General features: G+C 45.3%; 1 protein-coding gene across 13 annotated transcripts in view; it reads right to left on the minus strand.

Annotated features, from left to right (window-relative positions):
• Pacsin2 (protein kinase C and casein kinase substrate in neurons 2) overlaps window positions 1–17,520 on the minus strand; it is an 89,004-nt gene that overhangs the window by 51,110 nt on the left and 20,374 nt on the right. The window contains exon 1 of one of the 13 annotated variants that reach the window (NM_001159510.1): window positions 6,036–6,134. The exons of 9 other annotated variants lie outside the window; for them this stretch is intronic. The gene's annotated coding sequence lies outside the window, so the exon portion shown is untranslated. Of the gene's footprint in view, window positions 1–5,947; window positions 6,136–17,520 lie in introns of those variants that run through there. 3 more of the 13 variants (NM_011862.3, XM_006520983.4, XM_006520980.3) reach the window with 3 other exon arrangements.

Consider the following 17,520-nt stretch of genomic DNA (forward strand, 5'->3'; position numbering starts at 1 on the left):
GTACATGGGTCAGACCAGCCTGAGTCCTCAAGTAACTTATGTCCTATCTACCTACCATGAATCCCTCCTCCCACTCACCCCCAATATATATATTCAAAGCCCACCTCCACAAGAATGCTAGAAAATGACACAAAATCATGGCAATGCCACACCTTTCAGAAGTTGTACTCAGAAAGGAACTGTTCAAATACTTCTCTAGCCACACACCTTTGAAGCTAAAAATGCTACACAAACCACAGGAAGATTGGTTTTCAAGTGTTGTGTAGGCATTGCCTGCATTCAACTATGATGCCACTTTTTCAAGAACCCACTTTGCTCATCTGTACACACCAGCTGGAGCCCATAGCACTCTACCCCAGAGAAGAGCACTGCGCCAGTTTACAGATGGTATTCCCAACAACTGGAAACTGCAAGAGGAAGGGAGGGACACAGACACAGTGTGAAAGGGAGAGACAGAGACAAAGGGAAGGAGGGAGAGAGGGAAGGAGAGAAGGAGGGAAGTAGGTTGGTTCTAACTTGATACTGATTTTAGTTTAAAAACAACAAAATTGTAGTTTGGAACAACAGAAAACTCATTTATCAAGCAATAATCTGAAACCAGTGTAAGCAAAGCATAAATTAGAGACAAAAGAAGGGCCAGCAAACCGAAGAGCCTTAGTTGGTACACTAACGAGGACTCGGGGCCTTTGCCATATTGTGGGGATGGATGCTCTAGACTGGAAGCACAGTCCCCTGGACAGTCTCCAGATTCAGAACTTAGGCCATCCAACATGGCACTTACCCACTCTTCAATACAGCAATGCAGCTGGTTCAAATGAGATCCCAGCATCCGCATGGAAGCTTATAACCCTCTATAATTTCAGCTCCAAGGGTGATGCTATCACCTTGCCCCTGTTTTCACAAGGCACACACATGATGCACATACATACATGCAGGCATTCATATGTTTGGGTGATGGAGTTACTTCCAGAGGCCAGAAGAGGGGGTCAGATCCCAATAGGCTGTTGAGGGCTTAGAACCAAAGTCAGGTTCTCTGGAAGAGCAGCCAAATGCTCTGAACTGCTTGGCCCTCTCTCTCTCCAGCCACGCCTTTTTTTTTTTTTTTTTTTTTTTTGAGAGACTGTATCCTTGGCTGACCTGAAACAACTTAATAGTATATAGACCATGCTGGCCTTGAAGTCACAGAACTCCATCTGCCTCTGCTTCCGGCAAAAACTCCCTAATGTTTTTAAAGGGTTGTGTAGTAACTCAGTGGTACAGCAGTTGCCTAACATGCCTGAGTTTATTTCCCAGCATGCACAGGCACACACATCCCACCCTCAAATCTCTACAAAACGAGGAACACTGCAACTTCTTCGCTCACTCACTCTTTTGTCCACATCACTGACTTTTGCCCTTCCTGTTACTATTTGAGAAGCAAGTCTCGGGGTTAGGGATTTAGCTCAGTGGTACAGTACTTGCAAGGCCCTGGGTTCGGTCCTCAGCTGGGGGGGTGGGGGGGGGGCGGGAAGGAGGGAAGGAAGGAAGGAAGAAAGACTAGTGCTGAAGCCTGAGATCACTAGATAACTAGTAAGTTTCTTCTCTTAGGCTGTCACTGGAACTGAGTCTGAAGAAAGGCCCCAAACAAGCATAAAAGTGCAGAAGGCCTAAATGTCAGGAACACAAATTCTCCTTGATTTCTGAGCTAGCAGCAATTCTGAGGCTGTGCATCTGCCCTCAACATGACCAGCACTGCAGGAGCCTCAGACCCACCCCTCACAGCTTTGGCTTAATATAGGAGACCAAATGGGCAGAACCTGGAACAAGAAGAATCAATGTGTGTTAAATAGTACTAGCTGACTCCAGCAAGAGATGATAATTACATTATTAGGAAAAGGAAGCCAGATGAAATATTCTATACAAAGCACATACTAGAACTACAAGAGGGGCTGAAGAGATATTTTCAAACATTAAGAGCATTGTCTGCTCTTGCAGAGGACCCAGGTTCAATTCTTAGCACTCACATGACAACTCCCTCACAATCATCTCTAACTCTAGTATCAGGGGATCCCATGCCTTCCTCTGGCCTCTGAGGATACCAAGCATGCATGTGGTACGCAGATATTCATCATACAGGCAAAGCACTGGCATACAGAAAGGAGGGAGGGAGGGAGGGAGAGAGATGAGAAACAATAAATTGAAAAAAATAATGAAAATATAAGAGTGAGTCTAAAACATTGAGAAACAACATCACTGAGGTGGGGCAGGGCTTTAGGCCCAGGTGTTACCATCAGGGTCACAATCAGAAGTAATAACTCTTTCAGGAATGCTAACAAAAGGTGCCCGTTACAGTGGCAGGGGAGTCCCATCTCTGCCGTGCGGCGTGACCATCTCACTGATGGAGCTCACTTCATTCTTGGCCCTTACAGATCATAGTAGGTATACTTTTACTAAACTCAATTTTAAGCATAAATTCAATTTTAAGCACAAATGAGATATTTATTAAAAATAACACCCATTTTCCTGGGGTGTATGTATTTCAGAAATTTTGTTTATTATTTAATCATGGTCTGGTCAGGTCCAAAGAAAACTCCAATTCCCCAAACTCTAAGGGCAGTCCAACTATCCAGAAATGAGCTCAGCCTGAACTGTGGAGGACTTCTGGGAGTTAGACAAAGGCCAGCATTCCTCAGAAATTCTGAAGCTGGTTCCCCTCTACCACAAGAAGTTACTTGCCTTACTTCTGGAGAAAGAGACACATGGCGACAGGACCATCACAGCATATGCTGGCATCACACATACCTGCTACACATTTCAAAGTCAGTCCTAGCCCTTCTCACCTCCTCCCCCTCTCCCAACTACTCATTCTCCTTATAACCCTGCTATCCTGGCTATGTCCCACCCCCTTTGCTCTCTTGTGTGCACTCTCTCTTGTGAGATATCTCCCTCCCTCTCCCCCTCCCTCCCTCCCTCTCTCTCTTTCCCCTCCTGCTTCTCTCACTATGTTTTCTCCATTCTCTCCCCTGCTATATCCCATCTCTCACCGACAGCCCTGGCCATGCTCAGTCTACTGCTTCCTCTCTCTGCTCTGGACTCTTTCAGATGCCTCTGGCTGTTTTCTCTCTCCGATCTACAGTAAAAGCCTTCCTCCTAACCATACCATGGAGCAGGCATAGTCTTAATTTATACAAACCTCATTGTGTAGCCCTGGCTGCTCTGAACTCAGTATGTAGACCAGGCTGGCCTGGACTTCACAGAGATCCACCTGCCTCTGCCTCTGTCTCCTGAGTGCTGGTATTAAAGGTGTGTACCACACCTTGCCTGTTTCATAAATTTTTAAGGATTATACTCCAAATATTTTAGGAAATAAAAACACATACTATCTATAAACCTCCCCCAAGGTTCTAAGTAGGCTTTGGACAGTGGCAGAGAGCCAAACCAAGGTGGATGGACAGACAGTCATGCAAAGTTCTCAGCCAGTCTCTGCTTATATCCGAGTTTCAGGAGGACTTAAATTCAGTTTTAAGCAGAGAACTTTGTGAAGGTTGGATGCTACAGACTGAGTCCAAGGCTGCACGTGCTAAGCACTGCTCTACTCCAAGAGACTAAGTTTAAAGATTCTGAAGAGCTGTGAGTACATTCCATTTCATTCATTAAACCATTTCTTTACTTACATTATAATTTTTAAAAAGTCTCATGTTGCAAAACCTGTCTCAAAACTTAAAAGCTGTCAGTATTCCCATGCAGGAACTGAAACACACAAATACTAAGAAAAAGAAGCTTGTGTTCTGGGTTTTCCTGTCATGTTTCCTCTTTCAAAGAAGAACGAAGTGCTTGTCCATCTCTTGTACTGGATGTGGTCATAATAGGCCTGGCAGTGTCCTGTACAGACGACACAGAATGGGGCTCACTCGGCTGGGACACAAGAATGGGGCTCACTCTCGGCTGGGACACAAGAATGGGGCTCACTCGGCTGGGACACAGAATGGGGCTCACTCGGCTGGGACACAGAATGGGGCTCACTCAGCTGGGACCTAATTTAGGAGAGAGGCAGGAAAAACCACGAAATAGAGACCTCTTTATTTTCCAGAAAAAGTATCTCTCAGAGGCAGAACTGCCAATGCCCTTTGTACTGACAATGACCTCATTATACATTATACTCTATATTAATCTACTTTATTCATTATGCATCTATGCCAAATAGTACTCAGCAAAAATTGTTATTTAATAAAAGCTGAGTGTTTGGAAAGAAAAAAAAAAAAAAAGAAAATGAACTCTTGGGCCCAGGGTTGTAGTTCAGGAAGAGAGCATTCCCGCCTTGAACTTGATCAGAGAAAAGGAGACCATCTAAGGTAGAATGTTGAGAAAGCTGCCTACCAGAAATAATGACCTAGAAAGCAGGAATCTTGGCTTTGCGACTCAGCTAACAAGCTGTGTGACCTTGAACGAGTCACTGCCCTTCTCAGTCTTGATTCCTTTATCAAAATGGAACCACTCCAAGAGCACTCTAAATCAAAATACGAAGTCCCTACCTTTAAAACTAAGCCACAAAAATACCTTAGCATGTGGGTGAAGAGTCACATTTTAAAAAAGGAACAACAAAGAATGCTATTCTTACTGACTGGCGGAGCGCTCACCTGCAAGGCATGCTTTGGCTTGAAGTCGTTGAAACCTCTTTGATATTTTTACAAATGCGGCATTTAAAGAATATTCAATAGAATTTTCCATGATCCAGAACGTTTGATGAAAGAGTCACTCATAGCTACAAGAGCAAAACTAAAACTGGTGGGCCTGATTAAGGTCTCAAAGTCACGCATTATATACTGAGAAAGTTTCCCATGACCCAAAAAGTGCTAGATACATATGCAAATCATAGCAGTGACGCTCTAACAAGCAAGCGAGTCTGAGTGGTGGCACAGCCCACACCAGCAGAACATTTACAAGGACCACACCAGGTCACTGCCTGGTTCAATGTTCATGGCATAGGTAACCCGGTAAAAGTGTGTCACGTAGGGATGGTCTCTTAATCAGGAGGTAGGTGGAGGTGGATAGGTGGGTGGGTATGTTTTTGCCTTTTTTTATTTTGTTTTTTCGAGACAGGGTTTCTCTGTATAGCCCTGGCTGTCCTGGAACTCACTTTGTAGACCAGGCTGGCCTCAAACTCAGAAATCCACCTGCCTCTGCCTCCCGAGTGCTGGGATTAAAGGCATGTGCCACCACACCCGGCTTGTTTTTGCCTTTTTAAGCTTTAAGTTGCACTTACAGTACTACAAAAATAAGGGAGGAGGGAGTGGTAAATTTTCAGTTCCAGAATATGACTTCTGAGATAAGAAATAACTTAAAATGTATATGAGGCTGCTCAGTTTTTAAAACAGAATGTTTGCTATCCAGTAAAGACATTAAGTTTTTAGTGCTGGGGATAGGGCACAGGGTCTGAGAAGAGAACCAAGGAAAGAGCTGACTCAGGCCACAAGTGAGCAGAATGCTAATTCGGGGAGTGCCCCCCCCCCCCCCAGCAAGTACAGTCCACTGGAAAAGCTCATTTGCTGGCTGTTCTCTCTGTGTCTATAGATTAGCTCTGGCTTTTAAGAAAGGAAACATCATAAATAATAAGCACACCGTCTGAAAGTGAGGAAATAAAAGGCCTCTAGTAAGGAATGGTTAACCCAGGTAACTCAGCTAGCTAGGCAGTTAGAACCACTCCTCTAGAGGAACGCAAGCCACAGAAACCATGCTGCAGCAGCTCGCAGTCACACACTGGGAAAGGAACCGTGTACACGTTCCAAGCCAGAGTCAAAGATTATAAAAGCACAAGTAGTCATTTTTTGTTCAGGTCAAAATCTAGCAGAGGAGAATCAAGCAAGCACTTGCAGTCATTTTCTCAGGACAAAACATTCCATGCTGGTTAATGTGGAACTTGGCTGAACACTTCCGTCAAGAACCTCTCAAACTAGGTGCGCTTACTTACAAGGTGAGACTGCTGGCAATCACGCGAACAAGAAAAAACAAAGTGCAGAAATTCGACTTTCAGAAGGTCTTCCTTAAAGCACACTCACGTTTCTCTGTCAGCCGCTGGCTGCAGCAGCCTAACTTTGCAGATCTGCTGAGCACCTGCCTCCTTCCGACCCTGCTGGTAGGTCTGACCTCCCTCTCCCAGCTGAAGTCTCCCAGCACATTTCATCATTTCCTGTTGGCTGCTGAGATAAGGTCACTCCTTACACTGCTGCATTCACAGTACCAAGCTCCAGGTTCTGACTGCTGCTGGCTCCGGCGTGCCTGGCCCATGACACAACAGCTTTCCTTTCAGAAAGTGACCCAGGAATCAATCTGAGTATTCCCATGGAAAGCCAAAGAGGTCTGGTAACACATTCAAGTGCTCCTCTCAAACCAGGGTGTGCTCACCAGCTTACATGACAGACTCAGCCTTGTCTTTAGGATCTTTCTACTTAGGACAGAAAAGGACATGCTTGGGGTCTTGGGGCAGCTGTAAAGTGGCCAATGCTCCCCAAGTTTGCCTCTGTGGGTGGGCTAATCTTGGTGTTCCTACAGCCACACTCTACTCTTAGGCTGCACTCTCCAACACAGAGCAGAGCAGCTAGTTAGAGAAAGACAAGGGGAAGCCTGACACAGAAGACAGGACGGGGACAGGTATGGAGCAACTGTCCGCTAAGGAGGAGGGCTCACAAATATTCAAGATTAAAAAGAAAAAGCCACCCCACTTCTTCTATAACAAAGAACTGAAAGTAAAAGGAAAAACAATGCTAACATTTTGGGTATAGTGTGTGCACAAGAATACATAGCCATGAGCCCCCAAGAGTGAGCAAGGGGAAAGCCCCACCCAACTGTTGGGATGAGGACAGGGAAGTGGGAAGGAGCAGGAGGAGCCAGGGAGCTTCTGGGTTTCTGGTTCTGTTTGTTTTTTTCCTTCAGTACTTGAGACGGAACCTAGGCTCTCTCATACAGCACTGTGTCATTACACTACAGACCCACATCCAGGCCTCTTTTCTGTTTCTTGAACTAATCATATATATACTGTATATGTGAAAACCCCACACACAGTCATGTCTGGACATCTTTTTATACACATATTATTTGCCAATAAAGGTTGTTTAAAATTATATACGAGATGGCTCAGCAGGTAAAGGTGCTTGCTGCGTAAGCCCAGCTACCTAAGTTCCAACCAGGAAACTGTCTCCCCCTGTTTCCCTCCCACAAGTCCTACCCCTTCCACACAGCCAGCTAGGATGCTGTTTAAGTGGCAGTGGCTGAAAAGGGATCACTTTAGGACAGTTTCTACCTTAAAATATGAACCAAGAGGAAGAACAGAGTAAAGTTAACTTATGTGACTGACAAAACAATACACTTGGAGGGAAAATGATGAACATAAACAGTCAGTCATTTATCAGGTTCTCTGATGTCACTGTTCACTTGGGCATGGCACTCAAAAGTCAGCCAGACTTGTACAAACCAGTTGGAGATCTTTCTTTAATCTTGTGCTGGAAATCTCTTAACAGAGAGATCAGAAAAGACCACATCAACAGAAGTCATCACCAGACCTCAGTGGCAGAAGGGGAAGGGAGGGAAGGGTACCTGACAGCCCAGCCTCAACAGGCTCAGGCTTCCCATATATCTGGGTCCCTGAACTGAGAAACACAAAGCCTGATGGCTCAGCTGGGCTGGTGGTGGAAGTCCTGCAAGGGCCCTCTAACTACAGGGCCATTCGTTAGCATTCCAACCTCCACATCTGCAGAAAGATCAAGCCAGCTGCTCCAGCAGAGCCACTAGGATCCAGTTTTCCTACAACAGTGGTTCTCAACCTGTGGTTCATGACCCCTTGGATGAATCTCCAAAATATATTTACATTATGGTTTATAACAGTAGCAAAATGAAGTAGCAATGAAAATAATTTTAAGGTTGGGGTTCACCACAGCATGAGGAGCTATTAAAGGGCCACAGCACTAGGAAGGTTGAGAACTGCTGGCCTAGGACTAGGACCCATGGTCTCGTCTCTCCTCCCCATCTGCTGCTGCTTCTCCTCCTCCCTTCTTTCCCTTTACAAGATGCTGGTTTGCATACAACTGAGTGACACTGACAAAACACCTCCCCAGCCTCCAGTGACAGCCCAGCAAACACTCATCTGTGGTTTTCAAGGGTAGTTTCTGTTGTTGAAACATAACGTAGCCACACTGACCAAGCTGGACATGAACTTGGGGTCCCTGCCCTGACACTGGTATCTGCCTTTCTGCAGAGAACAGAGAACAGACTCCTAACAGTGTAAGTCTGGAAAGCACAAGACTCTTCTTGGGCTCCTGCACGGCTTCTGCCATCCCAGGGGAACAAAGCTCAGTGACTGCCACTTCTGCAGTACACTACAGACCATGAACTGCACCGCAAGGTACCAAAGTCAAAGACTAAACTCCCTACCATTCTAGCCTAAGTATATTTTATCGAGACTCAAACTTTAAGGTCACTGACTCTACCAACGGCTCCAACCAGCCAGCATCACTAAGCTTCTCTCCGCTGTCACAAATACCAAGTAAATATTCAATTTCAGAAACAAACTTACTACTAAGTAAAGTCAAGTGGTGGTAGATCATTTAGAGAGAGGAGGGTAGTTGCTAATTTCAATCCTAATGTTAGTCTTGCCTATTTTTTAGGAACCAAGATGTAAATGAGTCATCTGGCTCTGTTCCTCCCACATCTATGCCAAATTTCTAACAGCCTCTATAAGAAAATGCACCAGCACAAAGCTGAACTATCTTTGGCAAAGTTTTTTTAAAAAAAGGTAAAATCTCTTACATAAGCTTCTTTGCTTTTCTGGCAGTTGTCCAATCATGGAGAAGGAGAGGGAAGAAAAAAAATAGAAAAAGGAAGCAGCAACACCAAGCTAATTAAAGCTGAAAGCCCAACTAAAGCACCAATGTGGTAGAACGGTTTTCCCCTCACTATACAGCTTGTAAAACCCCCAACGCCATCAAGAGAATTGATACCTGTGGGCTCTTGTGTGTGTACATGCACACATATTCAAATGCATGTATGTGTGCACGAATGTTTGAGGCAATCGGGTGCCATCTATTTCTTTTGAGACAAGGCCTCTCACTGGCATTCTGGCTGGTTAGGCTCTCTCTATTCAGATCAGGCTGGCCTCGAACTCACAAAAATCCATCTGCCTCTCCCCCCTGAGAGCTGGGACTAAAGCCGTGTGCTGCCATATCTGACATCTCCTTTTTATTTTTTTGAGACAGCGTCTCTCACTGGCCTGGAGTTTGTCTAGGAGACGAGGCTAGAGGGTCAGTCCCCCCTGGAGGCCTGCCTGGCTCTGCCCCATCAGCAATGAGATTACAAGCATGTGCACCACATCCAGGTTTTCCCCAAGTGTTCTGGGATCAAATTCAGATTCTCAGTTTGCAATGGAAGGATTCTGCCAGCTGAGCTATCATTTTAGCCCAACACCTGCATTTCTAACCCAACATGTGGCAGGCGGTAAAAAATGTCCTTTTGGAGACTAAGATGTCACACTACCTATGACCTGGGAATAGTTTACATGTTTTCTGGGGCGATATACTGAAGATGGAACGCAGTCCAAGGAGGAACTCTGATGTTCAAAACACAGATGCAGAGCAAGGTTCAGCGAGTCTGGGGACATGTTTAGGAGTCAAAGTAGGTTATGTGAATGCTTTATTGTTATGATTTTCATCCATTTACTAATATTTAACTTCACCATCTGCTACAGTTTGGCTGTCAAGTGTCTCCCCAAGACCATGTTGTAAAGAGTGTGTCACTACTGTGACTCACTGTGTCACTACTAAGGACTTGTAGAAGGGAGCATGTCCTCAAAGGAACTGAGGGACCATGGCCTCTCTCTTGAATCCCAGCTACCAAGTGTCTTACGCTCCACACAACTCTACCATACAGCACCACGAGGTGCTGCCCCAACACAAGCCTAGACGCTACGGCAACCAACTGTGCATGAAATCTCCAAACTTGTCCATCAATATAACCCTTCCCTCTTCCCAGTCCTTGGTTGTTATGGTGATTGTACGAGTTACTTTTCTCAGTGCTGAAACAAAGTGCCTAACAAAGGCAACTTAAGAACGGATCACGTCCACATGAGACAGCTCGCACACTGCATACCTGTGAGGAGGCAGAGTTGAATGCTAGTGCTCAGCTTATCTTTTATTCAGTCCAGAACTACAGCCCACAGGACAGTGCCACCCACAGTTAAAGCGGGTCTTCCTGCCTCAATAATCCAATCCAGAAATCCCCTCAAATACATGCCCACAAGTGTGTTATTTAGGTTGATTCTAAAGCCTATTGACTTCGAAATTATACTGTCTCAGTGATGGAGATCTAACATTCCACCTGACCCTGTACGTATGGAAAGCTACAGGCTAAGTAGAAGTAGTTCACTATGCCTGTTCTTAAGCACCTTCAAGTCTGGTAGGGTAGATGGACAAATACCCAGAGAACCACACAGAGTGACGAGCACTGTGTCTAGGGTTCTAAGCAGGGAGCCAAGCTAGACCAGGGAATGAAGAAGGTGAACAACTCCCTAGAAAAGTGAACCCCTAAGGTGATCACCTTCAGCAGTCACCTCCAAGGGAGGCAGGAGCTCCTGACTTAATCAGAAAGTGCCTTTTATTGAAGGCAAGAAAAATAGCCACCTTTATTTCACCCATTAAGAACATTTTTAAAAAGAAGAAGGCCTGTTACCTCCCAATATTTCATCTTCAAGAGATCTTACTGCGAAAGACACCCTGGGCTGGAGTGTAGGCTTGGCAGGTAAGAGCACTTGCTGCCCAGCCTGCTGACCTGAGTTGAATTCCTAGGATCCACATGACAGGGGAGAATCCACTCCTGCTAGCTGTCCTCTGACTTCCACACAGGCAGTATGGTTGGTGCACACATACATACTAATAACATGAAATAACTTGTGACTATTGTGACATGTGTCTGCATGTCTGACTGTTGGGTCTCAGGCAAGAGGCTGAGGTGCATAGTCTACATACCATAATGGACTGTACCTGGCATCTGGATTCTCCCAGCATCCACTAGCCCTTATCTGGCATCATCACTCTCTACCCTGACCTTTCCAGCCCATGGGTTAGGCTTTCTCTCCCCCAGAAGCTCTTTCCTATATAATCCAGACATTTTGGTCTCTCTCCTCTCCCTTTCTCTATTTCTCTTCCCCTCCCCTCTGTCTCCCTCTCAATGGCAACTTCCCTGGTCTCCTTCCTTGGGACCAGTGAACTCACCTGAGAGCTGCTTCCCAATAAACCTACCTTTAAAATACTCTAATCTGGCTTTTAATTTTTGCATTTTATTAAATTTTTATTTTTAATTTTTTAATTGGCTTATTTCGCTGTAGAAAATAATTTATCAGTGACTTATAAAGATGGAGAAAATATATGTTGAGGTACTAATGTGATTTTCTTCTGAACACCTGCATTTCTATTTTACTAAGTGCATTTATTGGTTTTAGAAAGGAGAAACAGGGCTGGAAAGATGGCTGGAGAGTCAGTGGTTAAGAGCACTGACTACTCTGCTAAAGGTCCTGAGTTCAAGTCCCACATGGTGGCTCACAACCATCTATAATGGAATCCAATGCAGTGTACTCATATAAATAAAAAAGAAAAATAAGAAAGAGAGAGAGAGAGAGAGAGGGAGAGAGAGAGAGAGAGCTTCCTTTCTGAGTCCTCTAACTGGACAGACAACATGGAGGCTAAGTCATATGTCAACCTTGTTACTGTGCAGAGAGGCTAGGACCACTGCATTTCAAAGCCCACCGGCCAATGTCCACCCACAGGCTTTTACAATATTCCCAGTGCTGGATGACAACTTGCCACAGCTGAAGCCTGCCATTCTGAAACCCCTGCTCCAGAGCTAGCTCCCTGACTGTGTTACACTTTGCTGAGAAAGAACAAGGTCATTCCACACCGTTTACTCCAAAAAGCCAAGTGTGAGGTTTTGTGATCCCTTCTGGAAGAAGCATAAACCTAGGTGCTGGGGAATGCTTGGTGCACCATGTATCTGAGTACTTGGCTTCTGCACCAGGAGATGTACAGGGTGCAGTCCAGATTTTGGTATTGTCATTATTAGGAAGCATGTCCTGAATCAGTATTTTGTAAAATATTGTTCTCTATCACCTTCAGATTGATCAATAAAGAACTGATCAATCTATTAGCTGGGCAGGAGAAATAAGGCGGGACTGCCATGCCTGGAGAGGGACAGAGAGGGTGTCAGGTGTGCAGAGGAGTCTCCATGAGGATATGGATAAAGGAAGCCAGGGCAAGACCAAGATGGCAGGTAATGGGACACGGGTTAGACTAGCTCACCTATCCCTCTCCCTTTAGAGCCTGAAGCTTTTAGTAAGAAATACCAGGTCTCCATGTTACTTATTTGGAAGATAAAGGGGGCAATAGAAAAGCCTCCTGAATTACTTTTATACCTAGGGAAAGTTAAAACCCTCAACTAAACCAAAAGGCTGAAGCACTCTAGACCAGCACTCAACTTACATGTGGCCACTGCATTGGACAATGGTTCCTTAATTCCAAAAGCATGAAGGAATTCCATGTGGTAGGTGTGAGGAGGAGATTTTCATGAATAAGTAAGTCTTACTTCACAGGATGGACAGAACTAGTAAGACTGACAGACTCAGGATGGTTAGTGCTGACCATGGCCACAGTTTCTCCAGACATCAAAGGAAAACAGTCTATGAAATATCAAAGTAAGTAAGGACTTTGCAAAGAAGGAGATCCCTCTGTAAGCTCATGACCATACAAAGGGGTCAACATCTACAAGTGACTAGTAATTAATGAGAATGACAGTGGGTAGCTTCCAAAGCATGGGGTCAAGTTTGCAGGAGCTGTCAAGGCTCCAAGTTCCCTGCATCCCCAACCGGTTCCTAATGTTCCACCCCATGCCTACAACAGCACTCTTCATTCTCGTCAGTCTCAGAGGCCACAGCGCACGGGGCACAGTGCATGCACGCACGCACGCATGCACTATTAGCTCTATTTCTACATAGAGCATTAATACAAATTCATGCAAAAGATAGTTATGAGTCCTGCTTTATAAAGCATATAGAAACATTAAATACAGATATATGCTTAAATAGATAGTATTCTTTGAAGGAAATGAAGAGAATGATGAAGGCTCTAGAGCACACTTATCCCTAGCAGGATGCAGCAGCTTCCCTAAGTCTACACAATGGTTTCCTTCTCAAGCTGGGTGGCTGGCCTCACGGATTCACCTCCAAATTTAGCTAACCAGAGCTACAGATACAGCTCAGTAGTAAGTGTGCTTGCCTAGCTCACACAAGCCTCTGGGTCTATCCACAGGGCCACATACATCTGAACGATAAACTAAATAAATCCAACTTACATGCCCATCTCTCTTCTTTTAGATGAGTTTTAAGTTGTATTAAACAAGACATTTCTAAACTAGAGACAGGTGACAGAAATGTCACAAGACAGACACAAGGAAAAACTCTGTTTAGCAAATGCAGACTCAAAAGCAGAGGGGCGTTGGGACCCCCAGCCCAGCTCCCCACTCCCACCCCATGGCTTTCAGGCCAATCTGACAGTCTGGTCATCCCGCAGCCCTCTAAGTCTTAGGCCTTCCTTCCCTCTCTCATTTTGAGAACATCCACTCCCTTCTGTGGAGATCAGAAGACAACCTACTTTCAAGTCTCTTCACTCATTCATCCAATTCATTCATTCCATTCCTCACTGAATTTAACTACGGTTGTTTGCATGAACACATGTAGTAGATCTCTGTTCTTGAGATCTTAAACTGAGATAAACATGTAAACTCAAGGGAAGTGGAGCCACTGAGTTTCAGAGTGATGCCCACTGAAGCTTCCTCTTTAAGGCGGGTAAGCTGTGAGAACCTAGAGAAAGACACCCACGGCTCTGCCACACCAAGCAGTCAGCTTGGCTTGACCTGAATTGAGTCTGAGGCTTATTATTATCATTACCACCTCCATGTTTATCTTTTGTTTTATCTGGCATGAACATATAGTAACAAAGGTAGCAACTTGTAACTAAGAAATCCAATGAAAAACACTGCAAACAGCCTTTGTTGACATGCAACAAAAAAAGGACATAGGGGCCACATCAAGTTTGTTGCTGAGCTAAGAATCTACTTTGTCCTGCTGACAGCAAAGCAGTGCTCCTGGCTCCAGGCAATGACATTCCTCTGCCCTGAATTCAGCCACCCACACGGGGCAGAGCTCAGGGAGGTTTCTATGTATGAACTGACAGTAAGTTCAGGAATGCAGCCTGGCTACGTCTGTGGCATTCCTAAGGACGATGTGCTGTGTTTCTGGCCTGAAGTTCTAGTGGACTCACCTGAGACTCACACAAAGGTGGTCAGTATCCTGAACAGCCTGAACCTCGTTGGTTCTGTCTCCCGTTCTGCTTTATGACATTCCCAAATGCAGCGCCATCCCCAGGACCAGTTCCACTTTCCCCCTGGCAATGGCATCTCAGTTGGGCTTTAGGGAATCTCCTGCCCCTTGGAAACAACAGTCCCTGCCTAGCTCCTTTTCAAGTTTCCTGAATCTATAAGGCCACCACACCCAGTGTCTTCCAAGGATTGGCTTTATGCTCTGACATCCTTAGACCACAAAACCCTTACAGTTTACAGTATTCTGGCAAAGTAGATTTCAACCCTCTTGACCAGTCCCCCTACACATAGACCACTGGCCTCTACAAATAACTGAAATACAAAAAAATTCCAAAGCATCTGAAATGCTCTTGCCATTGTCCAATGGCCAAGGACAGCAGCATGTAAGTGATATTAGGTTAGACATAAGACAGTCAACTACACATAGGTATCAATGGCCCTGGCCAAAGCCTTCTTCACTATGAAGTCTGTGATTCTTCCTGCTGGAATCCATGCATTCATTTAAGGCAGTGGCCCTCTCAACGATCCTAATGCTGAGACACTTCAATACAGTTCCTCACATCACGGTGACCCCTAACCACACAATTATTTTTGTTGCTATTTCATAACTATAATTTTGTTACTGTTATGAATCATAACATGTCATAAATATCTGTTTTCTGATGGTCTTAGGTGCCCCCTGTAAAAGGAGTCTTGACCCACACAGGTTGAGAACCACTGACTTAAGGCATTTGCTTAACATATGTGTAGTATAGGTATTTAATTGTGGGCATTGTCTGTGAGGCATGAAAATTCCTATTGGCCGAATCCCCTTAGCCTACAGACCATATGGAACAAAAATATCTCCACATTGTCCCTAAACCTCAGCCTGTGACAGTTTTGTTAGTGTAAATTCCCACAAATAAATGCACACATAGACAGTGGTATAGAAGATGGGGAAGACAGGTGGCAACAGGAAGGTGGCTGGGGCTAGATGACTAGACAGGCTAGTAGAAAAACAGTGAGCTCCAAGGTCAGTAAGAGACCTTGTCTGGAAAGAGTAAAGCAGAGAATGATAAAGTAGAACAATCACACACACACACACACACACACACACACGCATGCACACACACATTCTCATCTCAGACTCCACACACTGACTGCACCACCTGAAGTGACCCACCTTACTGCCCACTCCCTTGCTGACTACAGGCCTGATATCTCTTCTAAAGCTACTGGCTACCTGGCTTCACTCTCATACCACAAGTGCACTATGCAAAGGACACATCAAAGTCACCTTGCCTGAGCCTTGGTCCTGTGCCACACACTCCACCTGGCCCAACCCTCCCACCCTTCCGTGACCATCACCACCCACTACCACTCCCCCACACCACCCCCAACATACACATCTACTCAGACTAGAAAGCTTTCAAGGTCAACAATCCCTTGCCATATAGTCTCAAGGCAGGCAACCTCTAGTTGGATTCCCTTTTGAATGACTACAGAAGGATAAGCATTAGACAAAGGGAAACAAGAAAAAAGGAAGACCAGAAGTACTCTAGAGATTATGAAAGAGGGAAATGACGCTGCCAAGAAGAACTTGCCCAACATAAGAGGAAAAGGACCCAAGCCCAGGCAAGCAATTCTGCTGTTAAAAGTGGCTGCCACCTTGCACACATCCCATCTGGTTGGGAGAAAGTAGTAGTCACTCAACTGAAACAGCCACATGGCACCCATGAGCCAAAGGCAACATTAATCCAGTCAAATGACATTAAACACACCAAAATGACCAACGTCCCCTGGCTCGCACTCCTTGCAGTCCACTGCAAGGACAGCCCTCACACCTGGGCTGCCCATCCCCACCATGAACTCAGAGGACTTTTCCAGGCCACAACGTCCAGAGATCAGAACAGCAATAGACAGTCCCTGCTTACAGGATGTGGACTGCCCAGTGGAAAATCGAGAAACACAAAAACCATGTACAACAGGATGGCCCCTGAGGTAAGACACACTGGCCTGAAGAATGACAAGAACCAGCCAGGTGAAGAACATTCTAGGAGCTGAGAAGCACATGTGCAAAGACCCTAAGAAGAGGCAGAAGGCAGAACATAGGCATTTGTCTCTGCATTCCATCTCTATTCTCGCCTATACATCCTAGGAAAACCTTCCTGAGGCTCAAGTCAGATACCACCCCATTCTTCTGCTTAGAAATCTCCAGATTCCCATAGCCCAGACAACTAAGACACAGACCGCTTCTGTGAGTTTTATAAATAAGTGTGCAGCTCTATATACATTCAGATACTAAAGTTGCTCCATGAAAGCCCTGACTAAAAGAATCTCTCCTTTATGGCCCACAAGGCTGCCACACCCAATGCTTAGTTCACAACTCTGGAGAGAGATGGGATTCTGACTCTGCATACTGAGAGTAATCCAAGTTCAAATCTTGACTCAGTCACTTACTAGACATGTAAGTTGAAAGATTTCTTTTTATTTATGTATTCATGTGTGTTTCTCTGCCTTGTGTGTGCAGGTGTCTCTAGAGGCCAAAGGAAGGACTGGATCTTCCAGAGAAGCTGTCTGCTGTGGGTGCTGGGAACCAAGCGTGGGTGCTCTGGAAGAGCGTCAAGGATCTTAACTGCTGAGCTGTGTCTCCAGGCCCCGGGCAGGCACTGACAACCTCTCTGGCCCTCTATGTACAATCACAACCCTGACCATATAGAATTGCAGTAAGAATTGGAGCCTAAATATGCACGGCTACATACATACATCCAGGCTGCTCAGGGTCCCATAGGAAGAGCTCTGCCTCAGGTATCTAGACAACACCCCTCAACACAGCAGCTGGCTTTTCCCTCCAGGACTTCATTACAAATAACTCAAAATAGCCCACTTTCCTTCCAACAACCACTACCCCACTGACCCACACCATCGTGTTCAGACCAGTAGTCACACCATAAGGCCTCTAAGAATTGTATTTTAAATACCCACTTCCAAAGAACATGGAAGAGAGCAAAAAACTTGGGTGTGCTAGGGAGAATAGAGGGCACTGGAATGTCTCTCTTTTCTTCTTTACATGTATTTGTTTGTCTGACTGTCTATTTCTTTGGGAGCTACATGTATAGAGACAGAGGACAACCCGATGGAGGTCCTCCCAAG

This window comes from Mus musculus, chromosome 15 (assembly GCF_000001635.26).
Source record: "Mus musculus strain C57BL/6J chromosome 15, GRCm38.p6 C57BL/6J".
In the NCBI taxonomy this organism is placed as follows: Eukaryota; Metazoa; Chordata; class Mammalia; order Rodentia; family Muridae; genus Mus; species Mus musculus.